The 18,107-nt window shown below is 36.9% G+C and overlaps 2 protein-coding genes across 6 annotated transcripts in view; one reads left to right on the forward strand and one right to left on the reverse strand.

The window, feature by feature from the left end:
- Positions 1-12,326, reverse strand: part of LOC137251358 (uncharacterized) — a 457,851-nt gene extending 445,525 nt beyond the window's left edge. For 3 of the 5 annotated variants that reach the window (XM_067785793.1, XM_067785792.1, XM_067785791.1), the window contains exon 1: positions 11,654-12,325. The gene's annotated coding sequence lies outside the window, so the exon portion shown is untranslated. Of the gene's footprint in view, positions 1-11,653 lie in introns of all 5 variants that reach the window. The other 2 variants (XM_067785794.1, XM_067785789.1) reach the window with 2 other exon arrangements.
- ppk23 (pickpocket 23) overlaps positions 1-18,107 on the forward strand; it is a 589,427-nt gene that overhangs the window by 426,192 nt on the left and 145,128 nt on the right. The window lies entirely within an intron of this gene.

The following is an 18,107-nucleotide window of genomic DNA, read 5'->3' on the forward strand; positions in this document are numbered from 1 at the left end:
TTTTTTTTTGAGATTTTGTTTATTTTATTTAATGCAATCGAAAATATTGAAAAAAGTTTTAGTTATATTAAAAAATTCTCTTTTTTAATTGCCTTTATATTAAAACTTTAACTATCAAATAATATATTTATTTTTTTATTCAGCGCAACAGTTTTTAAATCTGCAATTAAATTTCAAAAAACAAAATTTGTTCTAATTTTTTTTCTTCAAAATTTTATATTTTATTTATATTTGTTTTTTACTCATATTTTTAATATTTATTACGAAATCTATAACTTTATTTTCCAATTTCATTTTACATACATATAATCCATCTTGTAATAATTCACAATTTCCTTCAGTTTGTACACTCAATGACGCAATCATTCATTGAAACGTTGATAAATTGTGACATATAAATTTAAATTTGTTTGTATGTTTCATTTATTCATGTTATTGCTTATTCCTTTTCTTCTTCTTACTTTGCCTAGCGTTATGCTTAAATGCAACTTAAGTTTCATGCTCTATTATAAATCAAGCTTTGTTTGTAGCTCTTTTGAGTACCAAATGTCAAATGCTCAGTCAAAGAAAAAAAACTTTTATTGTGTTGTCTGTGTTTTTATACTCAGTTGAGCAGAGCTCACAGAGTATATTAAGTTTGATTGGATAACGGTTGGTTGTACATATATAAAGGAATCGAGATAGATATAGACTTCCATATATCAAAATAATCAGGATCGAAAAAAAATTTTATTGAGCCATGTCCGTCCGTCCGTCCGTCCGTCCGTCCGTCCGTCCGTCGGTTGACACGATAACTTGAGTAAATTTTGAGGTATCTTGATGAAATTTGGTATGTAGGTTCCTGAGCACTCATCTCAGATCGCTATTTAAAATGAACGATATCGGACTATAACCGCGCCCACTTTTTCGATATCGAAAATTTCGAAAAACCGAGAAAGTGCGTTAATTCATTACAAAAGACAGATAAAGCGACGAAACTTGGTAGATGGGTTGACGTTATGACGCAGAATAGAAAATTAGTAAGATTTTGGACAATGGGCGTGGCACCGCCCACTTTTACAAGAAGGTAATTTAAAAGTTTTGCAAGCTGTAATTTGGCAGTCGTTGAAGATATCATAATGAAATTTGGCAGGAACGTTACTACTATTACTCTATATGTGCTAAATAAAAATTAGCAAAATTGGATGAAGAACGCGCCCACTTTTTAAAAAAAATTTTTTTTAAATTCAAATTTTAACAAAAAATTTAATATCTTTACTGAATATAAGTAAATTAAGTCAAAATTCAACTCCAGTAATGATATGATGCAACAAAATACAAAAATAAAAGAAAATTTCAAAACGCGCGTGGCTCCGCCCATTTTCATTTAGTTTGTCTAGAATACTTTTATTGCCATAAGTCGAACAAAAATTTACCAATCCTTCTCAAATTTGGTAGGAGCATAGATTCTATGACGGTAACTGTTCTCTGTGAAAATGGGCGAAATCGGTGGAAGCCACGCCCAGTTTTTATACACAGTCCACCGTCTGTCCTTCCGCTCGGCCGTTAACACAATAACTTGAGCAAAATCCGATATATCTTTACTAAACTTAGCCCACGTACTTACCTGAACTCACTTTTTCTTGGTATAAAAAATGGGCGAAATCTGACCATAACCACGCCCACTTTATCGATATCGAAAATTACGAAAAATGAAAAAAATGCCATAATTCTATACCAAATACGAAAAAAGGGATGAAACATGGTAACTGGATTGGTTTATTGACGCAAAATATAACTTTGGAAAAAACTTTGTAAAATGGGTGTGAAACCTACCATATTAAGTAGCAGAAAATGAAAAAGTTCTACAAGGCGAAATCAACAGCCCTTGGAATCTTGGCAGGAATACTGTTAGTGGTATTGCATATATAAATAAATTAGCAGCACCCGACAGATGATTTTCTGGATCACCTGGTCCACATTATGGTCGATATCGCGAGAACGCCTTCACATATACATCTAAGGGCCACTCGCTTTTAAAACCCTCATTAATACCTTTAATTTGATATCCATATCGTACAAAAACATACCAGAGTCACCCCTGTCCCACCCTAATGACGATATCTCGAAAAGGCGTCCACCTATAGACCTAATGCCTACTCCCTCTTAAAATGCTCAGTAACACCTTTGGTTTGATACCCATATCGTACAAACATTCTAGAGTCACCCCTGGCCCACCCTAATGGCGATATCTCGAAAAGGCGTCCACCTATAGAACTAGTGTCCACTCCCTCTTAAAATGCTCAGTAACACCTTTCGTTTGATACCCATATCGTACAAACATTCTAGAGTCAACCCTGGCCCACCCTAATGGCGATATCTCGAAAAGGCGTCCACCTATAGACCTAATGCCCACTCCTTCTTAAAATGCTCAGTAACACCTTTCGTTTGATAGCCATATCGTACAAACATTCTAGAGTCACACCTGGCCCACCCTAATGGCGATATTTCGAAAAGGCGTCCACCTATAGAACTAAGGATTACTCCCTTTTAAAATACTCATTACCTCCTTTCATTTGATACCCATATCGTACAAACACATTCTAGAGTCACCCTGGCCCACCCTAATGGCGATATCTCGAAAAGGCGTCCACCTATAGACCTACTGTCCACTCCCTCTTAAAATGCTCAGTAACACCTTTCGTTTGATACCCATATCGTACAAACATTCTAGAGTCACCCCTGGCCCATCCTAATGGCGATATCTCGAAAAGGCCTATAGACCTAATGTCCACTCCCTCTTAAAATGCTCAGTAACACCTTTCGTTTGATACCCATATCGTGCAAACATTCTAGAGTCACCCCTGTGCCACCCTAATGGCGATATATCGAAAAGGCGTCCACCTATAGACCTAATGCCCACTCCCTCTTAAAATGCTCAGTAACACCTTTCGTTTGATACCCATATCGTACAAACATTCTAGAGTCACACCTGGCCCACCCTAATGGCGATATCTCGAAAAGGCGTCCACCTATAGAACTAAGGATTACTCCCTTTTAAAATACTCATTACCACCTTTCATTTGATACCCATATCGTACAAACACATTCTAGAGTCACCCTGGCCCACCCTAATGGCGATATCTCGAAAAGGCGTCCACCTATAGACCTAATGCCCACTCCCTCTTAAAATGCTCAGTAACACCTTTCGTTTGATACCCATATCGTACAAATATTCTAGAGTCACCCTTGGTCCACCTTTATGGCGATATCTCGAAAAGGCGTCCACCTATAGAACTAAGGATTACTCCCTTTTAAAATACTCCTTACCACCTTTCATTTGATACCCATATCGTACAAACACATTCTAGAGTCACCCCTGGCCCACCCTAATGGCGATATCTCGAAAGGCGTCCACCTATAGACCTAATGCCCACTCCCTCTTAAAATGCTCAGTAACACCTTTCGTTTGATACCCATATCGTACAAACATTCTAGAGTCACCCCTGGCCCACCCTAATGGCGATATCTCGAAAGGGCGTCCACCTATAGACCTAATGCCCACTCCCTCTTAAAATGCTCAGTAACACCTTTCGTTTGATGCACATATCGTACAAACACATTCTAGAGTCACCCCTGGCCCACCCTAATGATGATATCTCGAAAAGGCGTCCACCTATAGACCTCATTCCCACTCCCTCTTAAAATGCTCAGTAACACCTCTCGTTTGATACCCATACCGTACAAACATTCTAGAGTCACCCCTGTCCCACCCTAATGGCGATATCTCGAAAAGGCGTCCACCTATAGACCTAATGCCCACTCCCTCTTAAAATGCTCAGTAACACCTTTCATTTGATTCCCATATCGTACAAACACATTCTAGAGACACCCCTGGTCCACCTTTATGGCGATATCTCGAAACGGCGTCCACCTATGGAACTAAGGATCACTCCTTTTCAAAATACTCATTAACAGCTTTCATTTGATACCCATATCGTACAAACATATTCTAGAGTCACCCCTGGTCCACCTTTATGGCGATTTCTCGAAAAGGCGTTCACCTATAGAACTAAAGCCCATTCCCTTTTAAAATACTCATTACCACCTTTCATTTGATACCCATATCGTACAAACACATTATAGAATCACCCCTGGTCCACCTTAATGGGGACATCTCGAAAAGGCGTCCACCGATAGACCAAAGGCCCACTCCCTCTTAAAATGCTCAGTAACACCTTTCATTTGATACCCATATCGTACAAACAAATTCTAGAGTCAGCCCTGGTCCACCTTTATGGCGATATCCCTAAATGGCGTTCATCCATAGAACTATGGCCTACTCTCTCTTGAAATACTCTTTAATACCTTTCATTTGATACACATGTTATACAACCACATTCCAGGGTTACCCCAGATTGATTTTCCTTATTTTGTCTCCATAGCTCTCAACTGAGTATGTTATGTTCGGTTACACCCGAACTTAGCCTTCCTTACTTGTTTTTTTTTTTTTTTTTGATAAATTTTTATCTATTATGGTATTTTTCAATGTCTCTTTTTCTTCTGCTGATTATTTTCTGTTTTTTCTCATTGTTAATTTTTTTCTACTTCTCGCAAACCACAAAGTTATTTTACATCAAGGACGATTCAGTAACATTTTCTCTTTTATTGAAATTGGCTCGCCTCATTTATGTTCGCTTTACGAACGGCTGCTTTTTGTAAACTTGGCTTTGAGAGTGTAAGCCTCTGCGTTTCACAACTTTTTAGCAAATATAATTTTTTCGCACACAAATACGCCAATATGTGTATAAAGTAAATATTGGCTTTATTTGGCGATTTTAAATTTTACACGCTTCGTTATTATTTTTCCGAAAACAAATATTGTTGATTTGTATTTTTTTTTTTTTCTTTAATAAGTATCTGCTTTGTGAAGCATTGCAAAACATTTTTTATACATACATACATCCATAGTTTTATCCGAAACAATGTAGGTATTACATTGAGAATTCCCTTTAAAGTGATTTTTCGTTATTTTGCCATAACTGAGTCAGTGTTATAAAAATCTACTAATTACGCCTAATTTTATTTCTTTTACTGAAGGTAAGTTGCGATTCTCAACAACTCTTGTTTTGCGTCTTGCAAACTATGCCAAATATCGTGGAATCAGCCTTCTTAATATCACATATAAGGTCCCGTCAAGTGTATTGTGCGAGAGATCGAAGCCCATCGTGAATTAGGTAATTGGACCTTATCAGTGCGGCTTCAAGCCTGGTAAATCCATCTCTTCTTCGATTTTAACGCCGCCTGCGACAGCAAAAAAAGGAGCTGCCTATATGCCGCTATGTCTGAATTTGGTTTCTGCGCAACATTTATACGGCTGAACAAAATTACGTTGAGCAACACAATCAGCTCAATCAGAATTGGGAAGGACCTCTCCGACCCATTCGAAACTTAACAAGGTTACGGACAGGGTTACCTTCTAACGTGCGATTTCTTTAATTTCATGCTGCAGAAAATTATACTTGAACAATATTCTATAAAAGCGTGCAATTACTTGCGTATGCCTGAACAGTTCTGTTTACTCCAAACTGGAAAAAGAAGCGTAAAGAATGTGTTTGTTGATGGATGAGGACAGAACAAAGTACCTGCTGTCATCGAGCAAAGACTTCGTTTATTTCGAAACCAACACGATTACCTCTGAAATCACGCGAAGAATCACTCTTACCAATAAAGGCTACTTTGGACTAGGTAGGCAATTGAAAAGTAAAGTCCTCGGCAAACGAAAATTATGCTCTACAAGTCACTTATCGCATTCGTCCCGCTATATGGCGCAGACGCATGCATCACGAAAACATCAAATGAAGCGACTCTGGGAGTGTTCGAGAGAAAAGTTGTTGTGCTGATTTTCCCTGATGAGGCAGAAAAGCAGGTGATTCCACACGTTAGGCGAAAACGCTGGGCGTTTTCTTTAAATTACTTTTATGGCATTTCTGATACTCCCGATTCCCGAAACAACGATCCTATCACGATAGTTGGAAACTATCGGTATGTTGTCAATATCGTTAATAGTTTTTCACCTCCAATCTTAACTCAAAAGTATCTCAGTAGGTAGGTTAAAACGGCTGTAACTGAAAAAATATATTTTTTGATCGAAAATATATGAATTTAATTTAAATTTTTTTTTTTTCCCACTAAAACTTAAACCGCCCAACTAAACTGTGAAACACATATTCTAGTTATTTTCCTAGTAAAAAAAAAAAAATAACACACTATAATGGAATACCGTGTTCGGACGTAACAAAATATTAGATACCCAATCATTAACTAAAAGATAGCAGGAAACCCTTCCTCCAAGATTTTAACATGATTTTCATTTAAATCTTTTAAATTTTTTTCCTTAAAATGTTGGCGGTGTCACGAGAATTTTTCAAAATTTTCAAAATTTCTATTTTGAGTCATAAGGTCAACCCACGTATCAAGTTTTTTCAATTTATTGGTCTTTGGTAATGAATTATACAATTTTTTTTAATGTTCGACATTTTCGATATCGACAAAGTGGGCGTGGTTATCGTACGATTGCTCATTTTCAATGCCAATCTAATCCTGGTTCAGTTAAGCCAGTAGACCATATTTTGTAAAGATATTTCAATTTTTGATCAAGTTATAGTGTTAAAGTATAAAAAGCCGGACATGACCCAACCAAAATTTTTCTCGATGCTGATAATTTTAATATTGGAAAGTCTATATCTATCTAGATTTTTTTATACCTTATCGTACAATTACTTTCCAATCAAAGTTTTAATATCCTCGGGTACAAGTATACGATGGGTATACAAAAATAAATACATTGCCCGATATACCCCAAAAGAGATTTGGAGCGAGCTTATATTCCAGTTTGCGTCGTACTCCTTTAAATTTTTCCTACAAATTGGCGGAACGCGACTACATGTTTTAGGTATACCGAGTACGAACGGAATATGCAAGCAGATGAATTTTCGCTGAGAAGCTTTTTATGGCAGAAACACACTCGGTGTGTTTGCCAAACCATGCTCACAATTTTTTTCTAATTGGAAAGCTTCTTTCTAACGATTTTGTTGATGGGACTTGAGCCCATTATCTTTGATGTGGTAGGCGAGCACGCTACCGTTATATCAACCGACCTCCTGAGATTCGACTTAAATAATGGCATCGTTAGGACACGACCTTATGAACAAAACTATTTAGCTATTTGTTAGGCATCAGCTTTTTTCTTTCTACTACAAAAGTTGGTTCTATTAAGCAAAGTAAAATTTAAGATTTTTTTTTCTTGTAAATTATGAGTGGGCAATAACTTTTTTCACATTTTGCTCTTACTTAGCTCACAAATGTTTTTGCACCTATTTTTTTCTCGAAATATATGTAATTAATAATTTTTATTTGTAATAAACTTTCCACTTCCAGCTATTGCATCAAATTATGTAACACATAAAATCATTTTTTTTTTTCTTCTGGTTTTATTATCCAATTTTTTTAGTTATCCAATTTTCCATTATTTTCTTCTTAAAACTATTTGATTAAATTAACTTTTTGCCTCTCACACGCGCATTTATTTTGACCGCAAATGACTTTTATTGCACGACTGAGTTGTATATACATACGTATGTATGTATGTACAGTGACGGCCAAAATTCTATATACATCCCTTATTTACGCTGGATTGACATATTAATAACTTATCTGAAAAATATGTTAACACAGTTGTATTTTACATCTTTTTCTAATCATAATAAACTAAAAAAATGCTTACATTAACATAAAATAGCAAAGTTATGGGAAAGAAACGCGATAACAACTTCTTCGGATCGAGTGCAGTATTTGTTCTCCTCCACACTGTCGTTCTTCCATCACCACCGAAAATATTGAATTTTGACTTATCGGTAAGCCATCCCCTTTCCCCTCAGAGCTTGCGCGAGCTCCAAGCGAAGTTTACGGGTTCTTTTCATAAATAAGAGGCAGACAAAAATCCAAAAGCCCTGCTCTAAAGTTGGCCGCAGATATAACAAGCTACTCAGGCAGCTGCGTCCATCCAAGAACAGTTATAAGAGCTCTGAACAAGGGCGACTATAACAGTCGACTATAACAGTCTTATTTACATATGAAAAGAAACCGCAAACTTTGCTTGAGCTCGCTCACAAGGGAAAGGGGATGAATTACCGATAAGGCAAAATTCAATATTTTCGGTGGTGACGGAAGAACGAAAGTGTGGAGGAGAAAAAATACTGCACTCAATCCGACTTCAACTGTAAGATGATGTCTCGGCGATATAGTTTGCGCTTCTTAATTTCGGTAGAACAACGATTTTCAAAGTGTGTTGCAATTGTCTGTGCTCAACTCAAGTTAACAATTTTTGCATTTCAACATATGAATTTTTTTTTTTTTCTTTTCTAGGCTGTACACAAATTGTTTACGTCAACCGATATTTTTTTTAAAGAAGTCATTGTTTATATTTAAGTGATTAAACCGCAGCTAAAATCAATATAAGCAAAACATAAATACAAGGTGCAATAACCTTCGAAAAGATTTTAGGTCGAGCTTCTCTTCTAATTTGCGTGGTGCTCCGATCAATGTTTCCTACAAATTAGTGGGAAGGGATCTACATATTTTATGCCCGCTCCGAACGGCATCTGCAAGGTAGATAAGTTTGCACTGAGAAGCTTTTAATGGCAAAAATACACTGCCAGTGTTTGCCAAATCACTGCCGAGCGGCGATTTCGCTTAGAAAACCTTATTAAAAAAGAAATTTGTTTCTAAATTTGTATATTGCTTTGACCGGAAATCGAGTCCAGGATCTTCGTTATGGTAGGTAAACAGTTTTTTATGGTTAGTACAACACAGCATATTAGAATGCAAGTTAGTTAACTGGTGCGATATGTACACTTTTGTGAACGCTAAAAGCCCTGGCTGACATATCCATATTAAACAGCTGATCCAACCAACTTTATGGAAAGCAATGCAATTGGTCAATGGTCTAGGGCTGCCAGACGTCCCCGTTTTCCGGGACATGCCCGGTTTTCGGTCATTTGTTCCGGTGTCCCGGTGCAACCCTAAAATGTCCCGGTTTTAAAATCTAATCGATTGTAAAGAGCAATGAAATCTACCAACTATTTGGTTTACTTATAATGTGCGCTCCAACTAGTCTGAATACAAGTACCAACTACCGACTTTAATTCTAAAATTCTAGCATCGCTAGATAGTTGCACATTGCATAGTACACATACATATATCGATTATCGATGTAAAGTGTTCTTCCTAATTAGGTACAGCTGTTTTTGTTTTGCGCTAAGTTTTCTCACAAAATTTATAAAATAGATGTGTTTATAATACTTTCAATCACTTTTAGAAAATGCCAAAAAGGAAATGTAAATTCCTTCTCTCATACTCAGAGAAATGGTCTTTTATGAAACTTGGAAGAAGTGAACATGAATCGTTGTGCACAGTTTGCGATGTTTTATTGCCATTGGTTCACGGTGGACGCTCAGATATTCTTGATTATATCCACAGTTCCAAGCTCAAATCAAGGTTATGCGAGGCGTCTACTTCAAAAGAAATTTCTTCTTTTTCTGTAAAACCAAATACAACAAAGAAGCAGCTGATCTCCGCCGCTGAGCTGTTTAATTTTATCCTTTTATACTTAGGTATGTAAAAAAATTTCCATTCACGAAACCTAGTATTTAAACATACATACATAGGCACATACATATGTACCTACTTATTTATATGAACCACTTCAAAAGTATTTATTTTGAATTGTAGTTGTGATTAGCTGTTTTAGAGTGCCTGGAAGGTATATCATTTGTTTATGGATTTATTTTTGTGTTGTGCAAATAAAAAATAATGTAAACATTTTTTTTTTTTGGGAGGGGGGGTGTATATTCCTTGAATTTTCAAAGTGTCCCGGTTTTTGCTCCAGGGGAACCTGACAGCCCTACAATGGTGCCATACCATAACGCCCTAGTCATAACCACAACATACCAAGTAATGGGTTTTTGATTTATCGCCGTATCACCATATCCATAACCTATAAATTTTTTAAATAAAAACGAGCTCTAGGCCAAATAATTGTATATTCTTAATAAAACACAATACGTGAATCTTCGATATACAATTATATTATTTAATTTGTCGATATTTCGACTTCAGTCTGAAGTCATCATCAGGAATTGTTGAATGCAATATGTCGACTGCATTCAACAATTCCTGATGATGACTTCAGACTGAAGTCGAAATATCGACAAATTAAATAATATAATTGTATATCGAAAATTCACGTATTGTGTTTTATTAACAATATACAATTATTTGGCCTAGAGCTCGTTTTTATTTAAAAAGTTATAATTCAAAGGCCGTAAACAACAAAAATAATAACCTATAAATATTTCATTTTATTTGGAGTAAGCGACTTTTTTTTTTTTAAGCGAATTATTATTTTGGGAATTTGTTCGAAATTTTTTTGCATTTTCTTCTTTCTTATGAAATTGCCATATATTTTAGTTTAAGGCACCAATAACCGATGCCAATTGATATGGATAAGTTAAAATATGGTTAAGACTATGTATATTACGTTTTTTCGGCATAATTAAATTACCCCGCGTTCCAATGGACAATGATCCAGGTCTCGCTATAAATTTAGCATGCAAATGCAACAACAAATTCCTCCAAAGTGATTCATATTGTTGTTGCAATTGCAGGTTAAATTTATATCGGAATCTTGATCACTGTCCATTGGAACGCGAGGTTAGTTGCTTTATGTTCAAGAAGAGATTTGTTTTAGGTAAAACGATTAAAACAAAGGGTTAAAACGAAATTGCATGTACACATTTTTTCGGAACGTTTTTGTCTTTTCTAAACAATGAAAGTAGAGGGTGTATGTAGACTTATGTCCGTCACTGTATGTATTTACATATGTACATCTGTATGTAGTTATATAAATATGTACATAAAAATGGGTATTCGTTCTTTTCCGCCAATTAAGCTTTGCATTCTCGCTTTGTGTCATTAAAACTGTTATTTTTATAGTTGTTTATATTTTTATATATTTTTTTATGTTTGCAGTTGTTTTTTATTTATTTTTTTTTTTTGCTGTTTTTTATGAACATCGTATTTTACCGTAAAAAAAAAAACAAAAAAAAATCACACTACTTCATTTACACGCGTTCAAATGCGGCTTATATTGCTTTTTATTGTTGTTCTTGCATATTTTTATGTTGAAATTTTTTTATAGTTTGTTTATGGCACCGCAAATTTAAATTTTTTATGCACGTCGAAATATGATACGTTGTTTTATTTTCATTAAGGGGGAATGCTATTTCACACACACACACACACGCGCGCGCATATCTACTTTTACACGCTGGAATTTTTCATTATTACTGCAACATATTTTATTACCTACATTCTGTTGTTGTTTTTTTTTTTTTTTGTTTGCATTACATTTTCTTAATGCTGCATTCTTTTGCAATGCAACTCACCGACACACACACACACGCACGCACACATTCGCACAGCCGAAAAAAATTTTGGTTCAACAAAACCGTTCCAATCGCTCGCAAAGAGTGCTGCTTACAGGCGCAAAAAAGAAATACAACAACAACAACAACAATACAAAAAAAAAAAACAAGCTAAACGCCAAACAAACCGGTTTTCTTCCTCCAATGTATTTTCAAATATTGTTAACTCGCTTTAGCCAACAAACTAAACTGGCTGGATGACTGACTAACTGGCGCATTCTCTTCACACACCGGGAATACAAAACGCGCTTGCCACTGCCGCTGCGGCTGCTGACTGACTGGCTTGCGCTGACTTTTCTTGCAACACCTTTGCCTTGCCTTGCTTGCTTCAGCTAAAAAATTCAATTCAATGGCAAATGGCGTTCACAAACTGCTACCAAAAATATTTTTAACAACATCACTCATTTTTTATAAATTTTTTTTTACTTCTGCGTATGTATACTCTTTCCATATTGTTTCTGTAATTTATTTTTTTTTTAACCACAAAATTCATTTTATCGTCTTCGTCATCATCACCATTAAGAACTTGTAATTTATCTTCTAACACAAAATCTCTATGTTTGCCATAAACAAAAGTCGAACAACAAAAATTTAAAGAGTCACAACACTTTTAATGTTTTTTTTTTTTCTTTCTATTATTCACAGCATGCGCTTTAAATGCCCGACTAGGTTGGCCAACGCCAATAATTCGTTATAGACCTCATTCTACGTCCAACTATGAACGCTGTCCAACTTGTACTGACTTTAGAATTGACTCGGAGTGTAGCGTAAAACTTGACTGCTTGGTTGTGCTGCCCGTAACAACACAAAAGAAGACTCCAACGCGTTTAACTTGCTGCTGTTGTTGGCTGTCGTTGACGTTGCTGTTGCTTTTGCTGCTACCTTCGTTTGTCGGCTATCTATCGCCTGCTCGCCTGCCCGCTATGTAAAATGCATACACGTTTTTGCGAATTAACCAAACAACCCCACTGCTGTAAAAATTACAAATACATCAACGTTCATCTCAACTCACACTCCAACTCATTTACATGCGACTCATGCATAGCGCAGAGAAGGAGTTTTATTGAGAGCATGGGTGCCACTTTGACTGATTTGAATCGGAAGTGGTACGTTTTGTTGGTCCTTTTCAAGAAAGCTGGATGGGTTGGAAATAACCACCAACCAGATGTTGAAAGTGTGGGTTAGAGATGGAAGCGAACAATAAGGATTCGTGCCCGTGTCCTGAGCTCGACAGTCTAAGACTTCAGTTACTAGGAGTGATATTAGTATCTAACAGAAGCACGAAGTGGCATAAGTCCCAGAAAGTTTCTAGTATTTTCCAGGAGAACAGTTATTTTACAATATAGGTCCTGGTTTTTAATAGAGTATTTAAGTTTGGTCGTGAATGTATACCTTGTACCTTGAAAGTTATGGAGGATCGGCAACGCCTTCTTTTCAACTATTTTAATATGTGTAGTGCAACATCTGTAGGAACATACATGTAAGACCATGTTACCAAAATATGCTTCCTTTTACACTACATTTCTTCCGAACACAAGCTCCGTGTTTCCCAATTATTTTTTGCTCAATATGTCATGATAGAAAAAAAACTTTCGGTTTTTGCTTTCGGGCTATTGATACCGAGATTATGACGTGTCCTTCTAAACCTCTTTGGATATTTAGAGACATGTTTTGGCAATCGTACGAAATAGCCATAAACGGAGTTTGGTTTTGGTAGAAACGTAGTGTTAGCTTATTAACTTATTTAGTTTCCAGGATTCATAGGGATGAATGGCAACGATCAAGCATATAAATTGGACAAAAGCAGCTGCGGCACATCTCTTAGGACTTTAACCATTCAAAGCAATAAAAACTCACACAGTTAATTATTATACTGGGTCCAATCTATAGGATGGCAACATATAAAAGAGTAGTATATTGAAATAAACCCGAGACTGTTAACAGGAATATATAAATCGTACTGCGAACTCAAATGTCACAGCTACCTCCAGCTTCTGCGATATGGCGGATAAGACTACAGGGCACATTCGTGTCGAATATGACGCATTTCGATAAGTAGATAAAGGATTCCTGGTTCGCCTCTGCTTAAGTATAGGCAAAGATGCAAAGTTAAGTTGAATGCCGTATCTGACCGCCAGAGAGGTCGTAGTGTCTACACTTTTATCCATTCGATTCCATTCTATTGCCATTTTCAGGCATTACAAAACATTAAAACTTAACACATTTCTTTAACTAGAATATTGCGTACTATTTGTCTGCTCCTTCTTCCCCTCTTTTGGGGAGAGCTGCAACCCCCTACAATCTTAGTCCCATCTCACAATGCTACTCATCCTCTCTCAATCTCTCTCTCTTTCTCTATGTTCTTAATTCCCTTTACCCCATCCCCTTTTTTTCTTTTTCCCTACCTCTCAACCTTTACCGATAGTAAAAGTGCAAAAAGTTTGTACATGGTACAAAATATTTTAACATAGCTGCTATCAAAGTTACATAGATATATGTCAAATCTTAATCAAACGTTTTGCATTTGCAAAACTGTCGGTCCGCAGTGATGTTGATATCAGATATCATCGTTTCATAGGGTATGTGACACATAGTGGCTTGCGATGGACTTAATATAAATTCGCTTACATAAGTACGAGTTTGACAAAGCTGTACAAAGGAGATATTGGAGCCAACTACAAACTCAAGATGTGAGAAAGAACCGACGGTCTTCTAATTTGTTTCGTTGATGCCTATCGGTGTACCATCTTATCAAATAATTTTTTTATTTAACTATTACTGGATCTCTATAGCTCATTTAAATTTAATTTTGGTGATTTTCACGATAATTTTTGTACCTAACGAAATTTAGTCTGGCAACTGTCATAGTAAGCATAAAGGAGCACAAACATGCGCACAACACCAAGCCAGCAACAGAGAGCGCCCTCACCAACAGTAATGGAGCATGGAGCTAGTAGCAGCAGCAAGTTGTTTGATGTGTTCATGAGATGAATAAGCAAGGAGGGCATAATGAAGGCGGCAAAAACAAAAACAAGCAAATGAAATGTTTGTGTAAAATTCGTAATATAAGCAAAAGGGATATTATCAAAGGCAAATATCATCAGCTAACACCATTTACAACAACAAACTGAGCATTTGTCGTTTTACTAACAGAAACAACAAAAAAAAGAATGACAAATATTTCTGTTTCTTGAAGCTCAATTCATTTCAGTTTTAGCTCATCAGTCGACTTAGACTTTAGTCGCTACTCGCTTCCCTCCCCAACTATATTTATAAAATGCTTTTTTTTACTGGCTTCATGTCTTAACTTTGCTTTTGTTACCTCTTTGGTAGCCACAGGATTTTACAGTACCGTGTTACATTAAATTTCATTACATAAATACATAACTGCGTTCACTGCAGCAAAGGAAGAGCGACCTGGAAAGTTAAAAGAGAATGAGTACGTAAAATAGTTCTTGTTTGGCGCTCAGTAAGGAACAGTGCATTCCGGCTTTAAAAAAGTGATGAAAACCATATTAGGTCCTTTGGAGGTACATATCTCGCCATATGATTATATGTAAGTTAGAAAAGGAATGTTGAAGAGATATCGAACAAAGCTCCTGCAGCGTATTATACTTGAAAAACGGTCTTCGGAAGAACGGGTATGTTCAAATCTCTCATTCGACCCATACCAATGGGCGGCGCTTTGGTCTCGTGGAAAGCACAATATAAAAATAGCAATCAACTGAAGGTTGGGAAAGAATATCAGGAGAAGTGAGTAACGCAGTGTTAAACTTCATCTTTCTCTTGAAGCCCCTATATCTGCTCGTGCTCTGTTTGGCCACATGTGAGTATCTTAAACTAAGCGAATATAAAATGTGGAAATCGGCCCAGCCTCTAAACGTGACGATATTAGATAACACCTGAGTGAGTAATGAATCATAAAGAATTTCTGACATTTGAAGTGTCCTCCAAACAGAGGTACATACACATGTGCTATGGAAAGAACAGCTAGGCTGATCCAGGAGAGTACAGTCTCAGAGACCAATGTAACGTCTTTGTTGGCAGTCAGGCTGTCGTCAAGGCTATAGAATCCAACTTGATATATTCCAATATCATATAGAAATGCCGAACCTCGATGGCGTGCATAGTAGAGATATACGCCGCCGATAAACGCCGCCGCCGCCGCCGATTTGGGTCGTTTTTCGCACGCCGCAGCCAAATGTCAAAAATATCGGCGGTGGCGGCGTCCGGCGCGTTACTATATTTTCTCGTTTAAGACTGTTTAGGCCATTTATTGTTCATGTCGAAAATTGGTCGGATAGGGTCGAAAGTGGTATCAGCGGATGCGCATCACAGCCAGTTATAAGAAACTAATTGCGAAATTTAACTCTTTCTAACTGTTCAAAGGTTATTTTAAAAAAACAGGCGTTTTCGATGTCAGCTTAACACGGACTTTGCATCGCCCAATTTACCAAGTTATTTAAACAAAACACTAAAAGAAAAGTTATATAATAAATTTATATGCTCACTTTGCGTATTTCTTTTTTCAAAAAATTAATAATGAATTCAAATAAAATTACCCACGGCGAACATGTTTTCAAATTGTCCTCAAGTTGTTAAAAAAAGCAAAATACCCAAAAATGGTGCCGATTTTTAAAAGAAATTTATATTGCGATTGGCTGAAAGAATAAGCGAAATCAGTGATACAAAATCCTTTAGTAGGTTCTAGGGGCATAAGCATTCCTTTGAAATGACTCTTATCTCATACTTAAGTTGAGGATATATGTACGTTTGAGAAGGGTTTGAAAAATCACTTGGGCTTACATTCAAACATCTGTTGTTTATTTGCCAAACTAAAAAAGGCGTCTGAAATGTTAATTTTGATTTTCACACTTCATCCTTCAACACCCAAGGCTCCCGGTCTGACATTTCCTAAAGTTGGCGGCCCTATCCAAAACTAGTCCCTTGGAATGAATCACATTGATTGTAGCCTATCAACCAAGTTTAAATATTACCTACACGTTACGGCTCCTTTTACAAATTTGTATACGTAGGCATATATATTTAGCAGGTGAGGCTTTGTCCTTCGCAAGAACACTCAAAGTGGTGAAACAAAAGCTTTCCCAGGACAGTCGAACTAATGGCCGTATGTGCTACTGCCCTAATGTAATGGACAACTAGTCTGAAGCTACGCGGTCATCCATAATGAGCTCTTATATCATAAGGCCGGAAAACAACGGTTAACATCTTTCAAGTTAAAATCGGTCAACTTTCATACTAAAATATCGTTTTGATTTAACGAAGACTATTGAAATCAATGTTGTGAACACAAACGTCTGCAAACTTTGGTTTACATTTTAAAAATTTTATCCAGGGTCCTTGAAAAATTTTAATTATGTAGATGCGCCGATTCCACCATTCACCCATTCCGCACTGACATCCACTTAGACGATGGCGGCATCCTTGGCCGAATAGTCACTCCCTAACGTTTCAAGTTGCTTCTCCGGTGTAGCTCGGAATCATAGCTCGACAAAAGAATCCGTTAAAAAGTCTTCGGAGCTACGCCTAGAGCTTCTAGGAAAGTGACGTCGACGAAGGTATGAGTTCGAAGTCACAGTCCTATAGCTTCTGTGCTGATATATGGTGTGAGGGTCAGGAGGCGTGGTAGCGACTAGTGGTCGGGATTGCTGCTGTTCGCACATCGGGAGTTGTAGCTCTTAAAAACAGCCGAAAAAACTGGAGGCGCCCTGTGCCACGAGAGTCATGAGTATTAATAAACAATTAATAGCAACCGTAAGTCGCATTTGTGCGTGACCGCCAAGGAGCCACAAATTATTTAAAGAAATTGTGTTCGCGACGATTATTAGGAGTTAACCATAGGTGAAACTACGCTTTGAACGACATATACAGACAAAAGTGTGACCATTTTATGTATCTCTATTTCTTTTCAGCAGACGCAGCAGTACCAATTCCAAAGACCGGGGTTAGGTTCCAAGCCTCTCTGGAATAAGTGAACGAGGGACAATCCCTTCGCAAAGAGCTACTCCGGAAAATTTTTGAACGGTCTGCGAAATCTTGAGGAAAAACCCCGGATCTTTTCGAAATAGCCAACACGTTGATTTCCTTAAATACATACAAACAAAACCTTTCCTAAATATTATTTTTTTAAATAGAAAAATCAAACTTTTCAAAGTAAGAACACCGGCGTACGCCGGCGTGTCGCCCACGCCGCCGCTGATAAGTGATCGGCGTAAACCTCTAGTGTTTCGCACTTTCTAGGATCATCGAGCACAGCAATATTGAAGGTAAGGCATTTGATGGTGGTCAGTAGAAGTTCCAAAATAAATATAAACTACACTAACAGCTCATTTTTCTGCCGAAAATATAGAATTGAATTAAATACTATTGTAACGTACATGCAGTGAATCAACGGTACGAATTTTGAGGTCTCAAAGTCCTTATGACCATGTTTTAATTGGAAAGAGACGGGTCTCCTTATCTAACTAAGGCAATCTCAAGTGAGAATATTTACGGACGTCAAGGCTGGTCAGTGTTGTATTACGCCGATGCTTTAACCGACGCATAACAACATATTCCCAC

This window comes from Eurosta solidaginis, chromosome 4, assembly GCF_040869045.1.
Source record: "Eurosta solidaginis isolate ZX-2024a chromosome 4, ASM4086904v1, whole genome shotgun sequence".
Lineage (NCBI taxonomy): Eukaryota > Metazoa > Arthropoda > Insecta > Diptera > Tephritidae > Eurosta > Eurosta solidaginis.